Raw genomic sequence first — 18,462 nt, 5'->3', positions numbered from 1 at the left:
GGGGTGTGTTTAATTAGCCACCCCGCCTCACCCCACCATCATCTATTATTAGAGTGTGTTTGATCCTAATACCCATCGCCACAACAGACTCATTGCTGCATTAGGCAAAGGAGGCACTGTGACCCCATAATTGACCCCTTGACTGTGGATTTCCTACACCAAGCTACAGGAATGAAACAAAAAGTGTCTGCTACAATTCAATGAAGAAAAATTTAAAGTCATGCACCTTGGGAGGGGATATCCAGCATACCAATACCACATGGGAAACACTGCACTATCCACCAGAGAGCTAGAGAAAGACCTGGGAGTATAATATAATATGTTACCAGGCTACCAGTGAAAGTCAAATCCATGCCAATTGCAGCGGACGGATTGATTCATGTCCTCAAGTTAGATATCAGAACCATAGCCAAAGAGTTCATGGTTATTATCCAATCTCAACATCATGATCAAGCTACTCCTCAAAAGATTATAAACCTGATGATGTGCCAGCTCTTCAACAATCATCCAAGTTAATGCTGTGCTTGTCCATTACCAAAGCATACACAAGAATAAGCCTTGTTGAGAAAATTAAGAGATTAGGAAATACAGGGAATAATAAAACTACAATGAGGGCATAAGGCAGGATAAGAGAAGAGCAAGAGCATAAGTAAATAGCAGGAGCATAAGACAAGACAGAGCATTAGGTTAGACTAGTAAAAAAGTGTAAGTAAAGACAAATAAAGAACATAAGTAAAGACAAGCAAGTAAAAGGCAAATGTATAAGCTAAAAGGACAAATAAGAAGCAAAAGGCAAGTTTAATAAAAAGCAGGGAAGTAAAGACAAGCATAGAGCAGAGGCATTAGAAAACAAGAGAGGTAATAGGCAAATTGAACCTCTCTTTAGACCAGTAAAAAGCATAAGGGTAGACAAAGAGCAAAGGGGTTACGTCAAGAATGATTTGATAAAGAAATAGATGAAGGGAACATACATTTGAGAGAATACTTCACGACTAAATGTTGGAAGTAACTGTACGTAGCTACCATTGATGATAGAGTGAAGAAAGTGGAAGAATGATTTTAATATGGTTTCAGGCAAGGGTGAGATTTGAATAAGAGGAGGGTAAGGCTGTGTAAGGGAAGGTACTATACATATTTTTTCCCCTTGTATAAAAATGTTCTGTCCCTCATGCTACCTAAGAATAGAAGTTTTGCAGACAAGCATTTTTATTCAATCAGATACACTTGTTTGATATATTTAGAGGAGCTTACAATAGGCCTACATTCCTGAGCTTTGTAATCACTTAAACTTACAATCACTCACATACCTTTACAAATACAGTTACTCATACATTACAATTACATTATAGAAAAGCATAGCCTATATTCCTGAGGTCTGAAGGCTAATCATTTAAACCTTATCCACACATACAGTAAAGAATGGAAAGCCAGTGTAATATTCAGAGACAGCAAAGCTACCATCACTGTTGAAAAGGTCAGGCAGAAACATGTACATAGATTTAATTTCAAGTGCAATTAGGTTCTTAGGTGTGTATATATTGTGTTACATTATACCAAGAGTGTGCATGACTTTAATCCATGGGCTGAAGTGGTATATATAGTACAGTGAATGATGGCATGCTTGTTTTTCCCAGAGGTATACGATATGATAAATGTTTTAACCTATTATCATGACCTTATAAACGGCACTGGCCCTGAACTAAAACTAATATGAATAGTGCGTGGACTGAAAAGGTTGTTATTGACTATTACCTTCATTCCAACGCTGAGCCAGTCGAGTATTACGTCAGAAATACCTCAAGCTGGCCATGGGCGACAAAATGACGCAACATCAACAAAAATGAAAACCACGTGACTTACCTCGGTATGTCTCACCTTAAACACATCTACAGACACTTATCCTTCTCTGAGTCAGTCTTACAAAGTCTTAATAGCTTTTAATAACTATCAGTGAAGGTTTTATTTACTCAACGGTCGTGTGGAAGTTACTGGTTTTAAAATACGACCAAAAAACTTCAACTTCGGCATGTAAATTAGGGTTTTGCCATTTCCTACAGAAGAAAAATAAACAGTTGAAATGAATATAGGAAGAAGAGATAAATATGCACACAGCTTTACCCTCTCTGACATAGAAATCATATGTAGTGAATCTAATGTTTTAACTCTGTGATTAGGACATGTGTCAACCAACCTCTCCATGTCTCTAACTCAGTATTATAATAACATTCCCCGACCCAAACGCTTAAGAGTTCCTCCTGATAAAAGTAAAGCAATATTAGTTAAGGTTAAAAGGAATAAATTGTAAATATGTCAATGTAATTATAGGCGCCTCGTTTCCTTTGAGTTACTCCTCCCCAATGACAGAGAACGGTTTTGTGCAGCATTTTCTTTGTACGGAATGCATTTCGTTAAATATTGCAGCGAATAAGCATCCAAACAAACTTTTATGCATCCCAATAGATAGGACGCATACAGTTTTACCATCCTGCAAGAGCATTCAATTTACAGACGCCTAGAACTCCCAAAAATAATGCAAAAAGTGTCCGTTCTGGCAGGAGGCTGGAGAGTGACCTGCACTATTTACATCATGTATTGTTACGCTTTTCACCAACCACGGACATTAAGACGGAGTAAATCATTTAAAGATTCACGGTAAAATAAAAATAGGCGTTACAGATGCCTGGATAAAGGTTAAATAGATCAGATGATGGTGGTGTGCGGGGAGATGAGGGCCAGAGGGACTTCTTGGTGCCGCGGAGGGGAGACAGTGTTTAGAGGTATTAAAACAGACAAATTCATTAAAAACTCCATGAGAAAATAAAAATATGCGTTACAGGAGCACAAGTAAAGGTTAAATAGACGATGTGATGGTGGTAGAGGTGTGGGCGGGAGGGAAGTGCTTGGTGCCGCGGAGGGGAGACACTGTGTATGGGTATTAAAACAAGGTAATTCATTAAAAACTCCACGAGAAAACAAAAATAGGTGTTATATATCCCCAGGCAGAGGATAAATAGGGAAAGTGTAGGTGTGGGCGGGAGGGACTGCTTGGTGCCGCGGAGGGGAGTCAGTGTGTACGGCGGCCGGGTCCTCCGTGGCGCGTCTTGTAGTGAGTGGCGAATTTTCCTCCATTTTTCCCTCTTTAGCGTCCCTCCCTCGTGTCTCTGGAGTCTATACCGAAGTGCTGTCATGAAAATGTTGAACAGACGGTCGTTACCCCCATAACACCCGGTGCAGCAAGCCTTTGGAGGTAAGATACGTGGTGCCCCGCTTGGTTCTCCTTCCTTCGTTTCTTTTCGCTTTTTTTTCGGGGGAATGGTCAAAGGAGGGTCAGGTCAAGGTCAGGGCGAGGGAGGTGTCGGTGTGCGGGTCACGGGGAGGTCAGGGAGGTGTCTGTGGCAGCGGGTGTCTGTGAAGGGGAATTGTTTGAATGCTGTACAGCCTCAAGACGGCCATTGTCCAACCTACATATTTCACATTTTTCCCTTGGCTGTGGGTGTTGGAGGTGTGTTTCGTGTGGTTTTAAGGTCTCGGGGGCGTCGTTCTCCTCCCGAGGCTGCCCCCGCCGGAGGATGTGGCGACGAGAGGGAAAATGAGGGATAAAGATGAAGTGGGTTGAGGTTCGCGGCCGGTGGGACAGGGGGCGCCGCCTTCGACTTTGGCAGAAAATGGAGTCATTGACCATTCGCGTCGCCCTTACCCTCCTCACCTAAATAAATAATAAAAATTACATCCGCATGGCCCACGGGACTCGTCTGGCCGCGTCTGGGAACGAGTCTGCGTTTGATTTTGACACATGCCGTTGGTCTGCTGGCAATGGCGGCGCGTGCAGGGGGATCAGCTGTTTAGATATGATTACAGATGACCTTATTTACGGCCCCGCGCCAGGCAGTGTGTGGGGGAGGTGCTGTGGCGGCGGTGGCGGTGGTGGGGGTGCGTTGCTGTGGTTAATTCATACCCGGGATGTGGGTCAAATATATGTCGTGTGTGTGTGCGTGTGTGTGTAGGATCTGGGTTAAATGTCTCTTGGTATGGGTTTGGGTATGGTTCGGCCCAGTGATGTAGATTAGTTTGATTAAATCCCTTTAGTGGAAATATATGGGTAAATCATGTTGTTTGTGGCACTCAAGGCAGTAAATGTATGTGATGTGTTGCCCTGGTATGTCCCTCTATGGTTAGGCTATGGGAATTGCATTGGTAGAAATGGGGTAGTGCTGGTATGGGACTTGGGGGTTGTTCAGAGTGATTAAATATGTTGTTTGTGACATAGAAACAACAATTTTAGTGTTTTCCAATTTTTTTTTATTGGCTGTGGGTGTTGATATGGTAGAAATGGGGTTATGAAGATGGTATGCAGGAAGTCTATTGAATGTGGATTACCTGTGTTATAGTGAAGGGTGTATTATGTTTATAGTGGCAAGGTAATGTTATGCTGTCACTAAAAAAAAACATGAGCGTGTGTAAATTATGGTGGTGTGACATGGTGTTTATAATTTGTGTTAAGCATGGTTTGGTATATAGTGGTGATAGGTAAGGGTATGGTGTGTTTAGGTAGAGCTTTTTGTTCATGTCCAGATTTTTGGTATTAGGTATAGGATAGGTTTTGATCGCTGTGGAAAGGTGTGATGGTGTGTGCCTCATTAGTGAGTCGTCATTGTAGCCAAATTTGCAATCCAGTTTTAAATGATGTGGTTTGGGTCTGGCTCAGGTGTTAAAGGTAGCAAAGTATTAATTTGGAAGCAAAATTACATACCTACATTTTATTTGTTTATTTACTGGTTTTCTGTCTGCACAAATTAGGAGAAAAGTCACTAATGAAAGCTACCTTTGACAATTTTCTGTTTTGATTTATTTATTATTTTTGCATGGTAGCCAAATCTGATTTGAACTTCCAGTGTTTGGCTATTTCCATGTGTGGTATGCGGTTATGCAATGCAACCAGTTATTAGGATCATAAATATTCTTTGCTGTGTCAAGGAAATTTCAGATTTTTTTTCTTGGGAAGAAATAGTTCCACTACCTTAGTCTTCTGCCTTCTTTCAAGTATTGTCATTCTTCAGTTCATCACCGGAAGTTCCCTGTCTCCCTGTAGCTCCAGACCCCATAATCTTGTAATAATAACTTTGATAACAATTTTTTGCTTTGGAATTGCCAGTCTGCACCTTGTGAAACTTTCCTCATAATTTGACAGTCTGCATATTTTGAACCTTACCTTATAATTGAACTTAGTCAGGCCCAACCCTGTGCACTCCATTCAGCTTTCCTGCATTTTTCTTTGGATAGATTGTTCATGCCATGATAATATAACATCTCAAAACTAATGTTGCGATCATCTCTATCATTATCTGCAAATCTGAAGGTCATTTTCATGTTAGTTATCAGTGTAGTTGAACTATGTGCCTTAAAACCAACACCCATGTGCTCTAAAATTGATGTCCAGCCAAACTTCCTCAAGCTGTGTCTATGAAATTAGTTTTCCCTTTTTTTCTCTCACTCAGTAGCTCTTGTGACTCACTCTGTAGATGCCAACTTTTTGAAAGCTTTGTTGGTGCATTACTTGATCTTTTTTTTTTTTAACAACTTTCATTGTGGAAATGCATGGTGCAAGAACCTTTACTCTCCTATTTATATACTATTTAAAAGTATCTATATGGTTAAAAGAATTTAGCTGTTCCCCTGAATTGATACCATAATGAACTTTTCCCCTTTTATATTCAGCAATCTGAGCCAATCACTTTTAATGGATAACTCACACATATTGCATAATGTTTTGCATACCTACTATAACCTCGCACATTACAGTGATTGTCAGGACTACAATATACAATTGCCAGTAGGGTACTATCTACCTGGGTTTTAGAGTGATGAAATGATTAAAATTAGTGTCAGTACTCAAGCTATGATGAGAGGGAGGCCAGTAACACCTAGTAAAGATAGCCAATTAAATAATGCAGGTGTAGGGAGGCAAACACCAGTAACCTTGATCGCTGGCTTTCTCTTATCATAGCATCTGACAGGCCTAAAGATGAGCACTGTAACAAGTATCAAGTATAAACGTAGTGTATCTTTTTTTCTTCCTCAGCATTATTATCCCAAATTAGATTCGCTGTTCTTTATGACCCTCCTCCTCTCTGCTCTGATTTGCCCTGTTAGTTATTAGTGGTTTTGCTTCATGTCCTCCGTTACACAATCTATTCAGTTATCTCTCAGTCTCCCTTTCATAATACTGTATATACTTCTTTTTTTCATCATTCTTCACTGAGTTTGATTTAGTTTTTGTTTCCTGTCAAAGAAAGCACATAACATATCCAATGGTTGTGAAATTATAAAAAAAAGCAGTAGGAGAGAGAGAGAGAGAGAGAGAGAGAGAGAGAGAGAGAGAGAGAGAGAGAGAGAGAGAGAACCACCTTCCTCACTCACACTGCAGGTCTATATTAGGCTTGTGTGTGTCGTCCTTTGAGGTGCATTAAACTGCATACAAAGACACCTCATGCCTCCTAACCAGGCTACCTATTTACAGCCAGGGGAGGAAGGCTGTTGGGTCTGTATGCTGTCTGTGCCCACCACGTTCCTTGCCTATAGACTCAAAGGGGAGTGGAGGGGGTTGGACATGTTGAATGGCACACTTTTTTTTTCCCTATTCTCTATTGAATGCCACACGTTTCTCTCTCTCTCTCTCTCTCTCTCTCTCTCTCTCTCTCTCTCAGGAGCGCGGTAATTGTAGATTTGCCAGGCGTTTTTTATACGTATATATCTTAGGGAAGGCAGCTAAGGGCGAAATGCAGTTAAGAAAAGAAGAAAAAAACGTAGAATGAATGCTAAAAACGAGTAATATCATGATTCTAAGTTGTCACTCTTAAACGTTTTCAAATGTGTCTTGACTCTCCCCTTTTGTGTATGTGTGTATTCCAAGGGTCAGGCTGCAGGGTTTGTGTATTACAGTGTATTGGCTGGCATGCTGATTTGTGTTCATGTGCTTCGGGTAAGGGTTTGTATTGTGTTGGTGTATGAAGCCACGGGGTCACGAAACAAGTTCCTCGTTACTTGTTTCTCGTGGTAACATCCTGGACAAGAGTCGTGTTGGTATTCCTTCTCTCTCATTTTTTACCTCGTTGGCTTTTCCTATTCTTACTTAATTTCCTTGTCTTTGCTTATCGTGTAGTTTGGTTGTATGTGTTTAAAAGTTGCGTGGGTGCTGAACTGTTTATAGGATCAGCATTATTTTTTCCCACCAAAATTTGAGTTTGTTACAAAAAATGATGAATTCACACAAAGCATGCAAAGAAGATAAAGTGCTGAGTCTACCTGTGTGTTTCCCCGCCTGTGAATCGTCCTTACCTGGAGCCTTCACTATATTTGTGTGCCTATGTGTGCGTCAGTTAGTGTGCTTTCACCGATCATAAAATAGTGCTGTGTATACCTTGATGTTGCCGAAGCTTCTCATACACTCATACAAAGGTGGATAATGTATGTGTATGTTTATGTATGCTAGATCGTGGTGGTGGGCGGGGCTTCGTATGCGTTACCATGTTCATCGTTCCACTGTGTCCACCAGAGCATGTAGCCAGTCTCCAGGTGGATTATGGTGGAGTAGGGGGTGGAGGAAGGTGGAAGGGAAGGAAGGGGCCAGGTGGAGGAGGTCGTGGGAAGGTAAGTGGATTATGAGAGGAGGGGTTGAGTGGGTAATGTGGAGGGTAGTGGAGTGGATGGGAGGGAGAAAGGAGGGTTAGTGTTGATGCGTAGAGCCGAAGGTGAGAGAGAGAGAGAGGGTGGAGGAGGTGATTGATTGCAGGTGAGGCGATGTAGTGGCGGTGGTGGTGATGGTGGTGGTGGAGGTGACGAGGCGGCAGCTGTGAGAGCGGTGGTGATGGTGGTGGTGAAGAGGCCTGAACGGGGAGCACCACCACCACCATCACCACCTCCTCCTCCTCCTCCTCTTCTTCTTCTTCTTCTTCTTCTTCCTCCTTTCCAACATCAGCCGCACAGCCACAGGGTCACAAGGGAAGAGAGCAGGACGGTGACGCAGCGAGAGAGAGAGAGAGAGAGAGTTCGGATTTCTCGTCTTTAAAATCTTCCCTGTTCTAACGTTAACAATCTTAGCAACAGCGAGAGAAAGAAAAGAAAGGTGAGAGCCGTGGGGGAGACACACACACACACACACACACACACACACACACACACAATTGAATAAAGTAGGAAGGAAAACCATTCATATATCCTGCCCCAGTAGTAACGGATTTAAAAGTATCAAATATTAACATTGTATTATACCCACGACGATGATGATGATGATGATGATGATAGGGAGTGACAGGGAGGCGTGGTTGTGACAGCTGGGTGGTCTGTTTGTCAGCGAGCGAAGAGATGTGAGGGAAATGATCGTGTCTGGCATACCATACAGCAGATAATGTGTGTGTGTGTGTGTGTGTGTGTGAGAGAGAGAGAGAGAGAGAGAGAGAGAGAGAGAGAGAGAGAGAGAGAGAGAGAGAGAGAGAGAGAGTGGATCTTGATATTTTTCGTTTTTAACATTCATTCTTTTCTATTTTTTGTCATTAGCTGTCTCCCCTGCTATAGAAAAAAAAAACCAGCAGATCTATTATTACCGTCCTGAGAGAGAGAGAGAGAGAGAGAGAGAGAGAGAGAGAGAGAGAGATCAGTAAGGCATCCATTCAATATCGATTTGTGGTTTATACAGTCTGAGGGAATAAATATCGCATAGGCCTATGTATACCAGACTACTACACGTTAATGTTCATGTAATTAGGCTACTCTGATTACGCTTCAAAATCATGTATTCAATAACGATGTCCTGGATTTGTGATTTATAGATATTACTGAGTCTAATGGATTAACTAACATAAAGCTACGAAAATGATTTAATACGTTAATATTTATGTTGCAGCCTACTCAGATTACGGTTCACAACATCGATTCAATTACTAACACGAGGAGCATTGTTTTCTGTAGCACATTGAAAGCTATTTGGATCTATTCATTAACTCACTCACTCACTCATTCTCTACAAGGAAAAGTGTGGCTGTACTAAGGAATGCAGTGATGAAACCACTATTTACCGTGTCATTTAGTTTTATATAATGCGGAAAAGCTTTTAGAATGCCGTGTAGATTTTTTTTTCCTTTCCTTATCTCCCTTCCTGTGTGTGTTATGATTTAAAGTATTATTATTATTATTATTATTATTGTTATTATTATTATTATTATTATTATTATTATTATTATTATTATTATTATTATCATTATTATTATTATTATTAGTATAGTTAAGGTTTCAGAATGCCATGTTGTTTTTTCCTTTCCTAATCTTCCTTTTTGCCGCTTCCTGTGTGTGCTGCTGGCTGGTCTTGTGTGTTTGTCTGTCTTTGTTTCCATACCCTTTAACAGGACCCGCCTACCTGCCTGCCTGCTTGCGTATATTTCTCTCTCTCTCTCTCTCTCTCTCTCTCTCTCTCTCTCTCTCTCTCTCTCTCTCCAATTATATCATCGCATGTGTCATATTCTTGGCTATTATAACGTCCAGATGCGTATCAAGGTAATGGCTCCTCCCACTTCACCTTGCTCACGGCTAATTGTGTTCAAGTGCAGGTGAGGGAAGTCTATCGGTTACCTGTGCTGGTTATTTACCTTTGTACTCTTATTTATTTATTTATTTTTATGTTTCCATTTGTTTATTTATGTCATTCGAATTTTCCTCAGCTGTTTCCCTTTCTTTCCTTCCCTCTGTCTCATCCATATATTCCTCATCTCTCTCTCTCTCTCTCTCTCTCTCTCTGCTAGAAAGTGGGATCGTAACTGTATACCTGCCTAGTCGGGTCACCTGTTCATTAATATATTCGTTTACCTACCTAACACTACCTCTTCTGGCTCTCGTCTCTTGCGTAAAGGGGATAACGATCCTAAGACTCCGGTTGTTATATCTTGTCAGGGCTAATGTGACGGAGATGAGCACCAAGGTCACGCGCAGCTTTAGCGTATGGCCCCCAACTTTATCATATATATAGGTTACTCGTCAATTGTCGGTCATTCATTCACTGATTATGATGCGCTGTGTGTGTGTGTGTGTGTGTGTGTGTGTGTTATACTTTTATCCAATTCGTTCCACGCATCGATACTTCTAAATGTGAGACTTAACTCCTTATTATAGTTTCCTACACTCAGTCTTTACTCATGACCGTGTGTGTGTGTGTGTGTGTGTGTGTGTGTGTGTGTGTGTGTGTGTCAGTCGCCACGTGTTCACGAATTTAATGTTTGAGGGAATGGAGAGACGAGAGAGGCAGGGCGGCATGCAGGCAGGGCGGGAGCGCATAGCTGAGTGGATAGCAACAGGCAGCCAGGCGTTGACGGGCAGGAGGAGGAAGAGACGGAGGAAAAGAGAGATGACAAACAGGAGGATGTAGAGGAATCATGATTAACTTTGGTGACGTTGGAGGAGGAACAGGAAGAATTTAAAGATGTATGACCCTGGTATTGATAATGGTTGTGACTGATAGTTGTGAAGAAGGAAGAAGAATGGGAGGGAAGTGGAGGAGGAGGAGACTGGTGATGGTGAAGAAGATAGTCTAATGATGATGTTGACTTAGATAGTGTGGTGGTGGAGGAGGAGGAAGAGGAAGAGGAAGAGAAGTAGGAGGGTGTCTGATAGTGGCGTAGAGGGAGGAAGTAAATGAGGAAGTCTGGTGATATTGCTGAGTGGAGGCGGAGGAGAAGGGAGGGAGAGAGGAAGTGCAGTGTTTGTAGAGGGGGTGAAAGAGGAGGCAGATGAGGGGATTAAATGGTAATGCTAGTAATGCTCCCTGCAGGTGGTGGTGGTGGTGGTGGTGGGGCAAGTGCAAGTTAGACAGGCAGGCAGACAGACAGACAGACAGACAAGCAAGTGTGTGAGCGAGAGGGAAGGCATTTGATTAGTCGTTCTGTGACAGGTACGGGCAGGTATCTTCCCAGCAATGTTACTACTACTACTACTACTACTACTACTACTACTACTACTACTACTACTACTACTACTACTGCTGCTGCTGCTGCTGCCTGACCTCCTCAAAGGGACGGACGTTGACCTCGCTGCCCTACCGGCATCAAACCTTAACCTTGCTTTTCGCCTCGTCTGGTGAAACGACACTTGTTATTTTGTGTGTAAATCGACTCCGTGTGTGTAAATCGACTCCGTGTGTGTAAATCGACTCCGTGTGTGTAAATCGACTCCGTGTGTGTAAATCGACTCCGTGTGTTACATTTTAACGTCACAACTTTTGAAATCCGTTCATCCACGTTTTTAATTAACCGTTACTTAAATAGGCCCGTACGCCTTCTCAGAAATCGAACGACTAACTGTGCTTGTTTACTTGTCTTATTTAGCACCACTCAACCTAATTAATTAACGTCTAACTCAGTGCTGTGACGCGTCTAACTAGTGTTTGAAGTGTTGCGAGGATTACCTTACAGTGAGAGGACTTCCCTGCTACAGCCACGAGCGGTTAAGTTATTAATCGACTTTTTTGTGTTTCCTGTCTTTCCTCAGTAGGATTACAACTACACGACCTAACACAGCACCCAGTGAAAGACAGTGAGCTTCTTGTGTCTAACTAACGTAGAAAATCTGTCACTAACGTAGAAGTACAAAGCTTGACCCGTATACCAGCACACCTGTTTTGAAAAGGAGGAAAAGTTTAATCCCCCAGAGAATTTTAATCCCGGAGGGAAAACACGTGTGGGCCCTCATAGACGCCACACCTCAAACTCTCCCGCGTGACTCGACCGATTTAAAGCCGCCTCCCTCCAGGTGTTGATACAAAATTCATCTTAACTGTAAAGTTCACCGATATATCGTCTTGCAACAGTAAATAAAAAAAAAAAGAAAAAAAAAAAGAAGTAATCATGCCGTCCAACTATTTCAATTGCTGTAATTGTTCAAAGAAATATGCTGCGATTCATTACCAAACCAGCGACGCGATGTGTAGGTACTGTGTCTTAGACTTACGTATTCAGGCACTACAAACAACCAACGAGGATCTACAACGCTCCAATGCGTTACTCTGGGACATCGTGACGTCACACCCTCAACTCCCTTCTTCTTCTTCTTCTTCTTCTTCTTCTTCTTCTTCTTCTTCTTCTTCTTCTTCTTCTTCTTCGTCTTCTTCGTCTTCTTCTTCTCCCTCTTCACCCTCCACCACCAGCACCGCCATCACACCCGCCCACTCCCACACCAATCCTACCATAACCACCACCTACTCTTCCTCCTCCTTCCTCTTCCTCACTCTTCTCTTCCGCCCTTCCTCCTCCTCCAACTCTGCCCCTCCTCCACATCATCAACATCCTCCTCCTCTACTCCCCCCCAGCCAACCCCGTCTTCCTCTTCCTCCTCCTCCGCCTCGGCCCCCTCCGCAAACAAGTCGTCACCCCCCGCCTCCACATGCGCCGCCTCTACTCCTCCCCAGTCAACCCCATACACCCCTTCCTCCTCCTCCGCCTCTGTCCCTCCTCCACATCCTCAACATCCTCCTCCTCTACTCCTCCCCAGTCAACCCCTTCCTCCCCTTCCTCCTCCTCCGCCTCTGCCCCCTCCTCCACATCCTCAACATCCTCCTCCTCTGCTCCCCTGCAGTCAACCCCTTCCGCCTCTTCCTCATCTTCCCTGGGCTCCCCCTTGTCCCTCTCCTCTACCAGCCCTCCTAACGCCTCCACGTCCAGTCGCCACCACACTCCCTCCTCACTACTCATCCATTAGACGACACAAGACCATTCTTCCTGCTGTGGTCTGCGTAGATCAGACACAGTTTCGGGGCACAGACAAGCTGAAAACATCTGTTAGACTTGTAGGGGACTCGCTGGTTAGAGGTCAATTAACGGAATTCTGCGGCAGGAATACAGAGACGCGGAGGCGTTATTGTATTCCGGGAGCCAAACTGGACGACATTACTTCAGCTGTCGATGCTGTCACGGAACTCGCGAAGGAAGACACAGTTTATTTGATTCACGCGGGGACAAATGACGTTCAGTCTACTCAAACTCAGGCCCTACTATCAAAATACCGTCAGGTCATTCGGCGTTACAAGACCAAGGCCCCTCACGTCATTGTCTCTGGAATTCTACCCAGAATCAGCGCTTACGCCGGCTTCAACAGCAAAGCGAGCAACATCAATACTAGTCTGAAGGAAATTTGTGACGACGAAGGCGTGGCGTTTACAAACGCCTGGCACCACTTCCTTGAGCGCCCAGACTTGTTTTGGAACGATGGACTACATCTGAATGAGGTTGGATCGGCGCGTTTCGGGAGGCTTCTGGACGAGGCAGTGAAAAGCTTTTCGAAAAGCCTTTCAAAAAACGGCGGGCGAGGACGGGGCAAAGGCAGCCCTTGATCAACCAACCCGTAGCGTCAGTGCGACTCACAAGAAACTGTGTAACTAACCACGCCTCCGACAAGCGAACTGGTACAACTCGTCACGGCCACATTTCTATCATGTACACAAATGCACGTAGTTTAATACCCAATAAGGACGAAATTAGGGCGTATATTGCAACAGAGAAACCAGATGTGGTAGCCATCACAGAGACTTGGGCCAACTCTACCCATCTAGAATCCGAAATGTCATTCCCTGGGTACGAAAGCTTCCACAAAAGTCGAAAGCACAAGAAAGGAGGAGGAGTAGTTTGCTACGTAAAAGTACACTCCCTGCCATAAAATAGACAAACAGGACGCAGAGAAATACGATTCTGTCTATGTGGAAATAACCGCATATAACACGTAACTAACACGTGCAACCGTATACAGGCCTCCGAAACAAAAGGCTGCCGATGACACTGCCCTCTACGAAGATTCACTCTCTAACACAAAGCAAGGAAGCAATTATAATTGGGGACTTTAATTGCCCTAACATTGGCTGGGGACTGATGACTGGAGATCAAGAGGGTAACAGGCTTTTAGAAATGGTGGAGGATTCGTTCCTCACTCAAGTTGTAACTCAACCAACAAGAGAACAATCTGCTGGATCTGGTATTAGTAAGCGACCCCGACCTCATTCGCGACTGTACAGTTGGTGAGAAACTTAATGGGTGCGATCACCACTTAATCCGTTTTAATATCAACATATGTCACAAACTCGTAGATAATCCATCAGTGATACCAGATTACAAAAAAGGAAATTTCAACTTAGCCCGTACACTGCTTCCCCCTACGACCTGGGACCAACTCGGCATCACCGACAATACAATCGACAACGCGTGGAACGTCTTCAAAGATAAGCTGTTGCAAGTAGAAGGCTACAGTGCCTACGAAATCCAGGCGAGTAAATGGGGCCGTAGATCCACCGTGGATGACCAGAGAAATAAAAAGGCAGTAAACCTAAAAAAGGAATTATAATTTGATGAAAGAGAATGCTACGGCCGAAGCCAGCACACAGTACCACAACAGCCTCAGAGCTTGTCGCAGCCTTATTCGGAGTAGCAAACGCAACTATGAAAAGCAAATAGCGCGCGAAATCAAAACTAACTCCAAGAAATTCTTCACGTACATAAGATCGAAAAAGAAAGTAAAATCAATATTGGTCCCCTGACAGACGAGACTGGATCTGTAACTCAGGACAGTAAACAGATGGCCAGAATCCTCAACAGTAACTTCGCATCCGTATTCACAGTCGAGGACATCGAAACCATTCCCGAGAGCCCTGCCCCGCCGAGTGAGATCACGCCGCTGGAAATTGACTCAATATGCGACCAAGAAGTAAAAAAGTACTTGGACAAACTCGACACGAACAAGTCAACGGGACCCGACAGTTTGTCCCCGCGGTTATTAAAGAGCTTAAACAACAAATACTTCAACCACTCACTACCATATTCAACCGGTCAGTTCAACTAAACAAGGTCCCGGAAGACTGGAAGATGGCGAACGTAACACCGATTTTCAAAAAAGGAGACAAAAGCGTTGCATTAAACTACAGGCCCATAAGTTTGACATCAGTGGCAGGAAAAATACTCGAAAAGATTATTAGAGATAAACTTGTTAAGTTTCTAGAAAACAATAATGTGATCTCCGACACCCAGCATGGCTTCAGAAACAAGCGCTCCTGCCTAACGAATTTATTAGACTTCTTCCAAGGTATATATAAGAACTGGGATGCCCACATCCCCAGTGATGTTATATACCTGGACTTTCAGAAAGCCTTCGACAAGGTACCGCACGAGCGACTCCTTAAGAAACTGCACTCGGCGGGCATCGGAGCCAATCTGATCGCGTGGATAAGAGATTGGCTCACCGACAGAAAACAACGAGTACTACTCAACGGACAGCCTTCCGATTGGCTACCAGTCACTAGTGGAGTGCCTCAAGGGTCAGTGCTGGGACCCATCCTCTTTATCATATATATCAATGACCTAGAATCAGGACTGAAATCCACAATATCGAAATTTGCAGATGACACCAAGGTGGGTGGAGATGCCCTCACAAAGACCGACTGCGAAATCATTCAGAAAGACCTCAATCACATTATCGAATGGTCGGAAAAATGGCAAATGTCTTTTAATGTTGACAAATGCAAAGTCATGCACATTGGGTCCCAAAATAGTAACCACACATACATCATGAATGGGAGACCTCTGCAAGCGATGCAGGAGGAAAAGGATCTTGGAGTCACTATCAGCAGTGACCTGAAACACGCGAATCACTGTAAAAAGCATACAACAAGGCCAACATTATGCTCGGGTTCATAGCGAGGAACTTCGAGTGTAAAACACCAGACGTGATGCTATCCTTGTATAATTCCATGGTAAGACCGCACCTGGAGTATGCAGTGCAGTTCTGGTCTCCCAATTACAGAAAGGACATTGCTTTACTGGAAAGGATTCAACGACGCGCCACAAAGATGATTCCAACCTTCAGGGCTCAACCGTACGAGGAACGACTCAAGCGACTCAATCTCTTTACATTGGAGAAAAGACGCCTACGAGGGATATGATTCAAGTCTTCAAGTATCTAAAAAGTTCAATAACGTCGATTACTCCAAATTCTTTGAACTGCAAACCAACTCAAGAACTAGAAATAACGGTTTACCCATTCAGTCGAGTCGATGTAACACAGACATTGGAAGGAGTTTCTTTTCAAACCGAGTCATCCGCCACTGGAACAATCTTCCCTCAGAAGTAGTAAATGCGAATACCATCAACTCCTTCAAATATAGAATCGACCGTCATTTCGCTGCGTCAGGAGTAAACTGAATAACGAGGGGCTTCCATCTGCTCCTCAATATCGAGGTGCTTTCATCTGCTCACCAAGCCCCAAGTGGCGGTCGAGCAGATTAAATCACCCAAGCGGGCGACCTCGTAATGAGCCAATAGGCTTTCTGTTGCCTGCATTTCCATGTTTCCATGTTTCCATGTTTCCTCCCTTGTTCCCCCCCCCCCCCTCCTCCTCCCACATACAGCTTCCTTTCGTTGTGTATTTTAAAGTTTCCCCAAATATTTCTCTAATCTCTTTCTTCTTTATCTTTTGCTATAAATAGGAGAGAGTGGAAAGGATATTGCGCCATGTTATAAGTAGGCGTTAGTGTGTGAAGCAGATGAAGAAACGTCAATTGTTCCACGTTTTTTTTTTTTTTCCTTCCATTGATATATCCGCCAGAAAGATTTTAAACAGTTTTTCCTACAATTTTATCCAGTTTTCCTCATATTAAAAGAAAGAAAAAGATCTGACTTCGTAATAACCTCGAAACATTACTCACCCAACTACTACTACTACTACTACTACTACTACTACTATTACTACTACCACCACTACTACTACAGCATGGATACGGAGAATAGTTTTAAGTTAGATTTACAGAAGCTGCCCCGACTGACTTTCTGGCTGGCCTCTCGCAGACTCCTAATGTTTTCGTTTCGACAAACATTGATTCTAAGCTTTTATTTAGTCATCCTCTTACCTTTCAATGAAGTAACAAGTATTTTCACGGCGTATTTCTTTTTTACCTGTATTTGCTGCTTGTCAAACCTTATATGGACCTGATATTTCCGGCATGGCAGTTCTCACCAGTAACTACATATATGCAGAACCTTTGACAGCTTGGATCTTACACTTTTTTATTGATGTTCTCTCCGTCGTATCTTTCTATCTGCCTGTGTCTTTCCCATTCCTATCTGTCTAGTTAACTGTCTATTTCTCTCATCCTCTCTCCACTTGTATGTTTACTTGTATATTTGCTTTTGTCTGTTCACTTATCTCCACGTCCATCGTTCCACCAGTTTGTTTACCTCCACCTGTCCTCAGCTGTTTGTTGATCTGCGTGTTAGGTAGAGATGTAAATCAGTCCTCTCTCTCTCTCTCTCTCTCTCTCTCTCTCTCTCTCTCTCTCTCTCTCTCTCTCTCTCTCTCTCTCTCTCTCTCTCTCTCTCTCTCACACACACACCAAAAGAAGTCGTGCGTGCCTTATTCAGTAAAAAAAGTATGACAAAATAGTTTCGAAAGACGGGACACCACAAGCTTGACTCAGTCCTGTGAAAATACAATTAGGCAAGAACACACACACACACACACACACACACACACACACACACACACCACTTTCTACTTAAGCACCCGTCTCTCCCACCAGCATGTAACAGCCCCCCTGCCCTCCTCCCTCTGCCCCCAGCATCCCCCCCCCCCAGTGTGTGAAAGCCCCGCATTATTAACTAACACCTTCCTCACGGGACGCAGTTATCACCCTCCTCATCACCACCATCACCACTAGGGAAGGGTTAGGTGTGTGGCGTAACGGATCAAGGTGTCCCAGTTCGTATCCATTTAAACCGGTATTGGTGGTACGGTGGTGATGGAGGTGCAAGTGTGAGAATGTTAGATAGAGGTAGTTTCATACATAGGTGTGTGATAATTGCTCCATTGCTAAAGATATGTAGCTATGTAGCACTGGTAAGTTTTCCTAAATACTCCACAAAAAACCCTTCTTGAATGCTTTGCTATTAGTGACATGTACTCTTAACCCAAAACTAAGAAATTGACCTTGCTTTTGGCCACCTCTTCTGGTTCTTTTATGGGAGCAGCGATTAGCGGGCTCTTTTTTATTATTTTTTTTATGTGCCCTTGAGCTGCGTCCTTTGTTGTAAAAAAAAAAAATAGGGGAAGAAAACTATTGCTCCCTTTTCCTAAGGTTTGCACGTAGGCTTTATTATAGCACTCGTAACTTCTTTGACTACTTATTATCGTACATGCAGGGCAAAAGCCTCTTGAATTGAATACCTTGTTATTAGTTACATTCTTACGTCCACAAAGCTTTGATTAGAGTATACATGTGAAAATTGCTTCTTATTGCTAAAGATAACATTTATACATTATAGAATTAGTATTTCCCTTTCCCATTGTCGTACTTCATACTGAACAAAGGCATATCTTGCGTGCTCGGTTATTAGCTACATTCATATCTCCCAAAGCTTTAATCACTGTGTGAAAATTGTTCAATACTGTTAA

At 43.2% G+C, this 18,462-nt stretch overlaps 1 protein-coding gene across 3 annotated transcripts in view; it reads left to right on the top strand.

Moving 5' to 3' along the window:
- Window positions 1-3,061: 3,061 nt before the first annotated feature.
- The window catches only part of LOC127008690 (nipped-B-like protein), a 58,489-nt gene continuing 43,088 nt past the window's right edge, over window positions 3,062-18,462 (top strand). For all 3 annotated transcript variants that reach the window (XM_050881013.1, XM_050881012.1, XM_050881011.1), the window contains exon 1: window positions 3,062-3,247. The gene's annotated coding sequence lies outside the window, so the exon portion shown is untranslated. The remainder of the gene's footprint in view (window positions 3,248-18,462) is intronic.

Source organism: Eriocheir sinensis, chromosome 38, assembly GCF_024679095.1.
Source record: "Eriocheir sinensis breed Jianghai 21 chromosome 38, ASM2467909v1, whole genome shotgun sequence".
Classification (NCBI taxonomy): domain Eukaryota; kingdom Metazoa; phylum Arthropoda; class Malacostraca; order Decapoda; family Varunidae; genus Eriocheir; species Eriocheir sinensis.
Note: the sequence above shows the minus strand (reverse complement) of the source record. Positions and strands in the feature narration are given on the sequence as shown.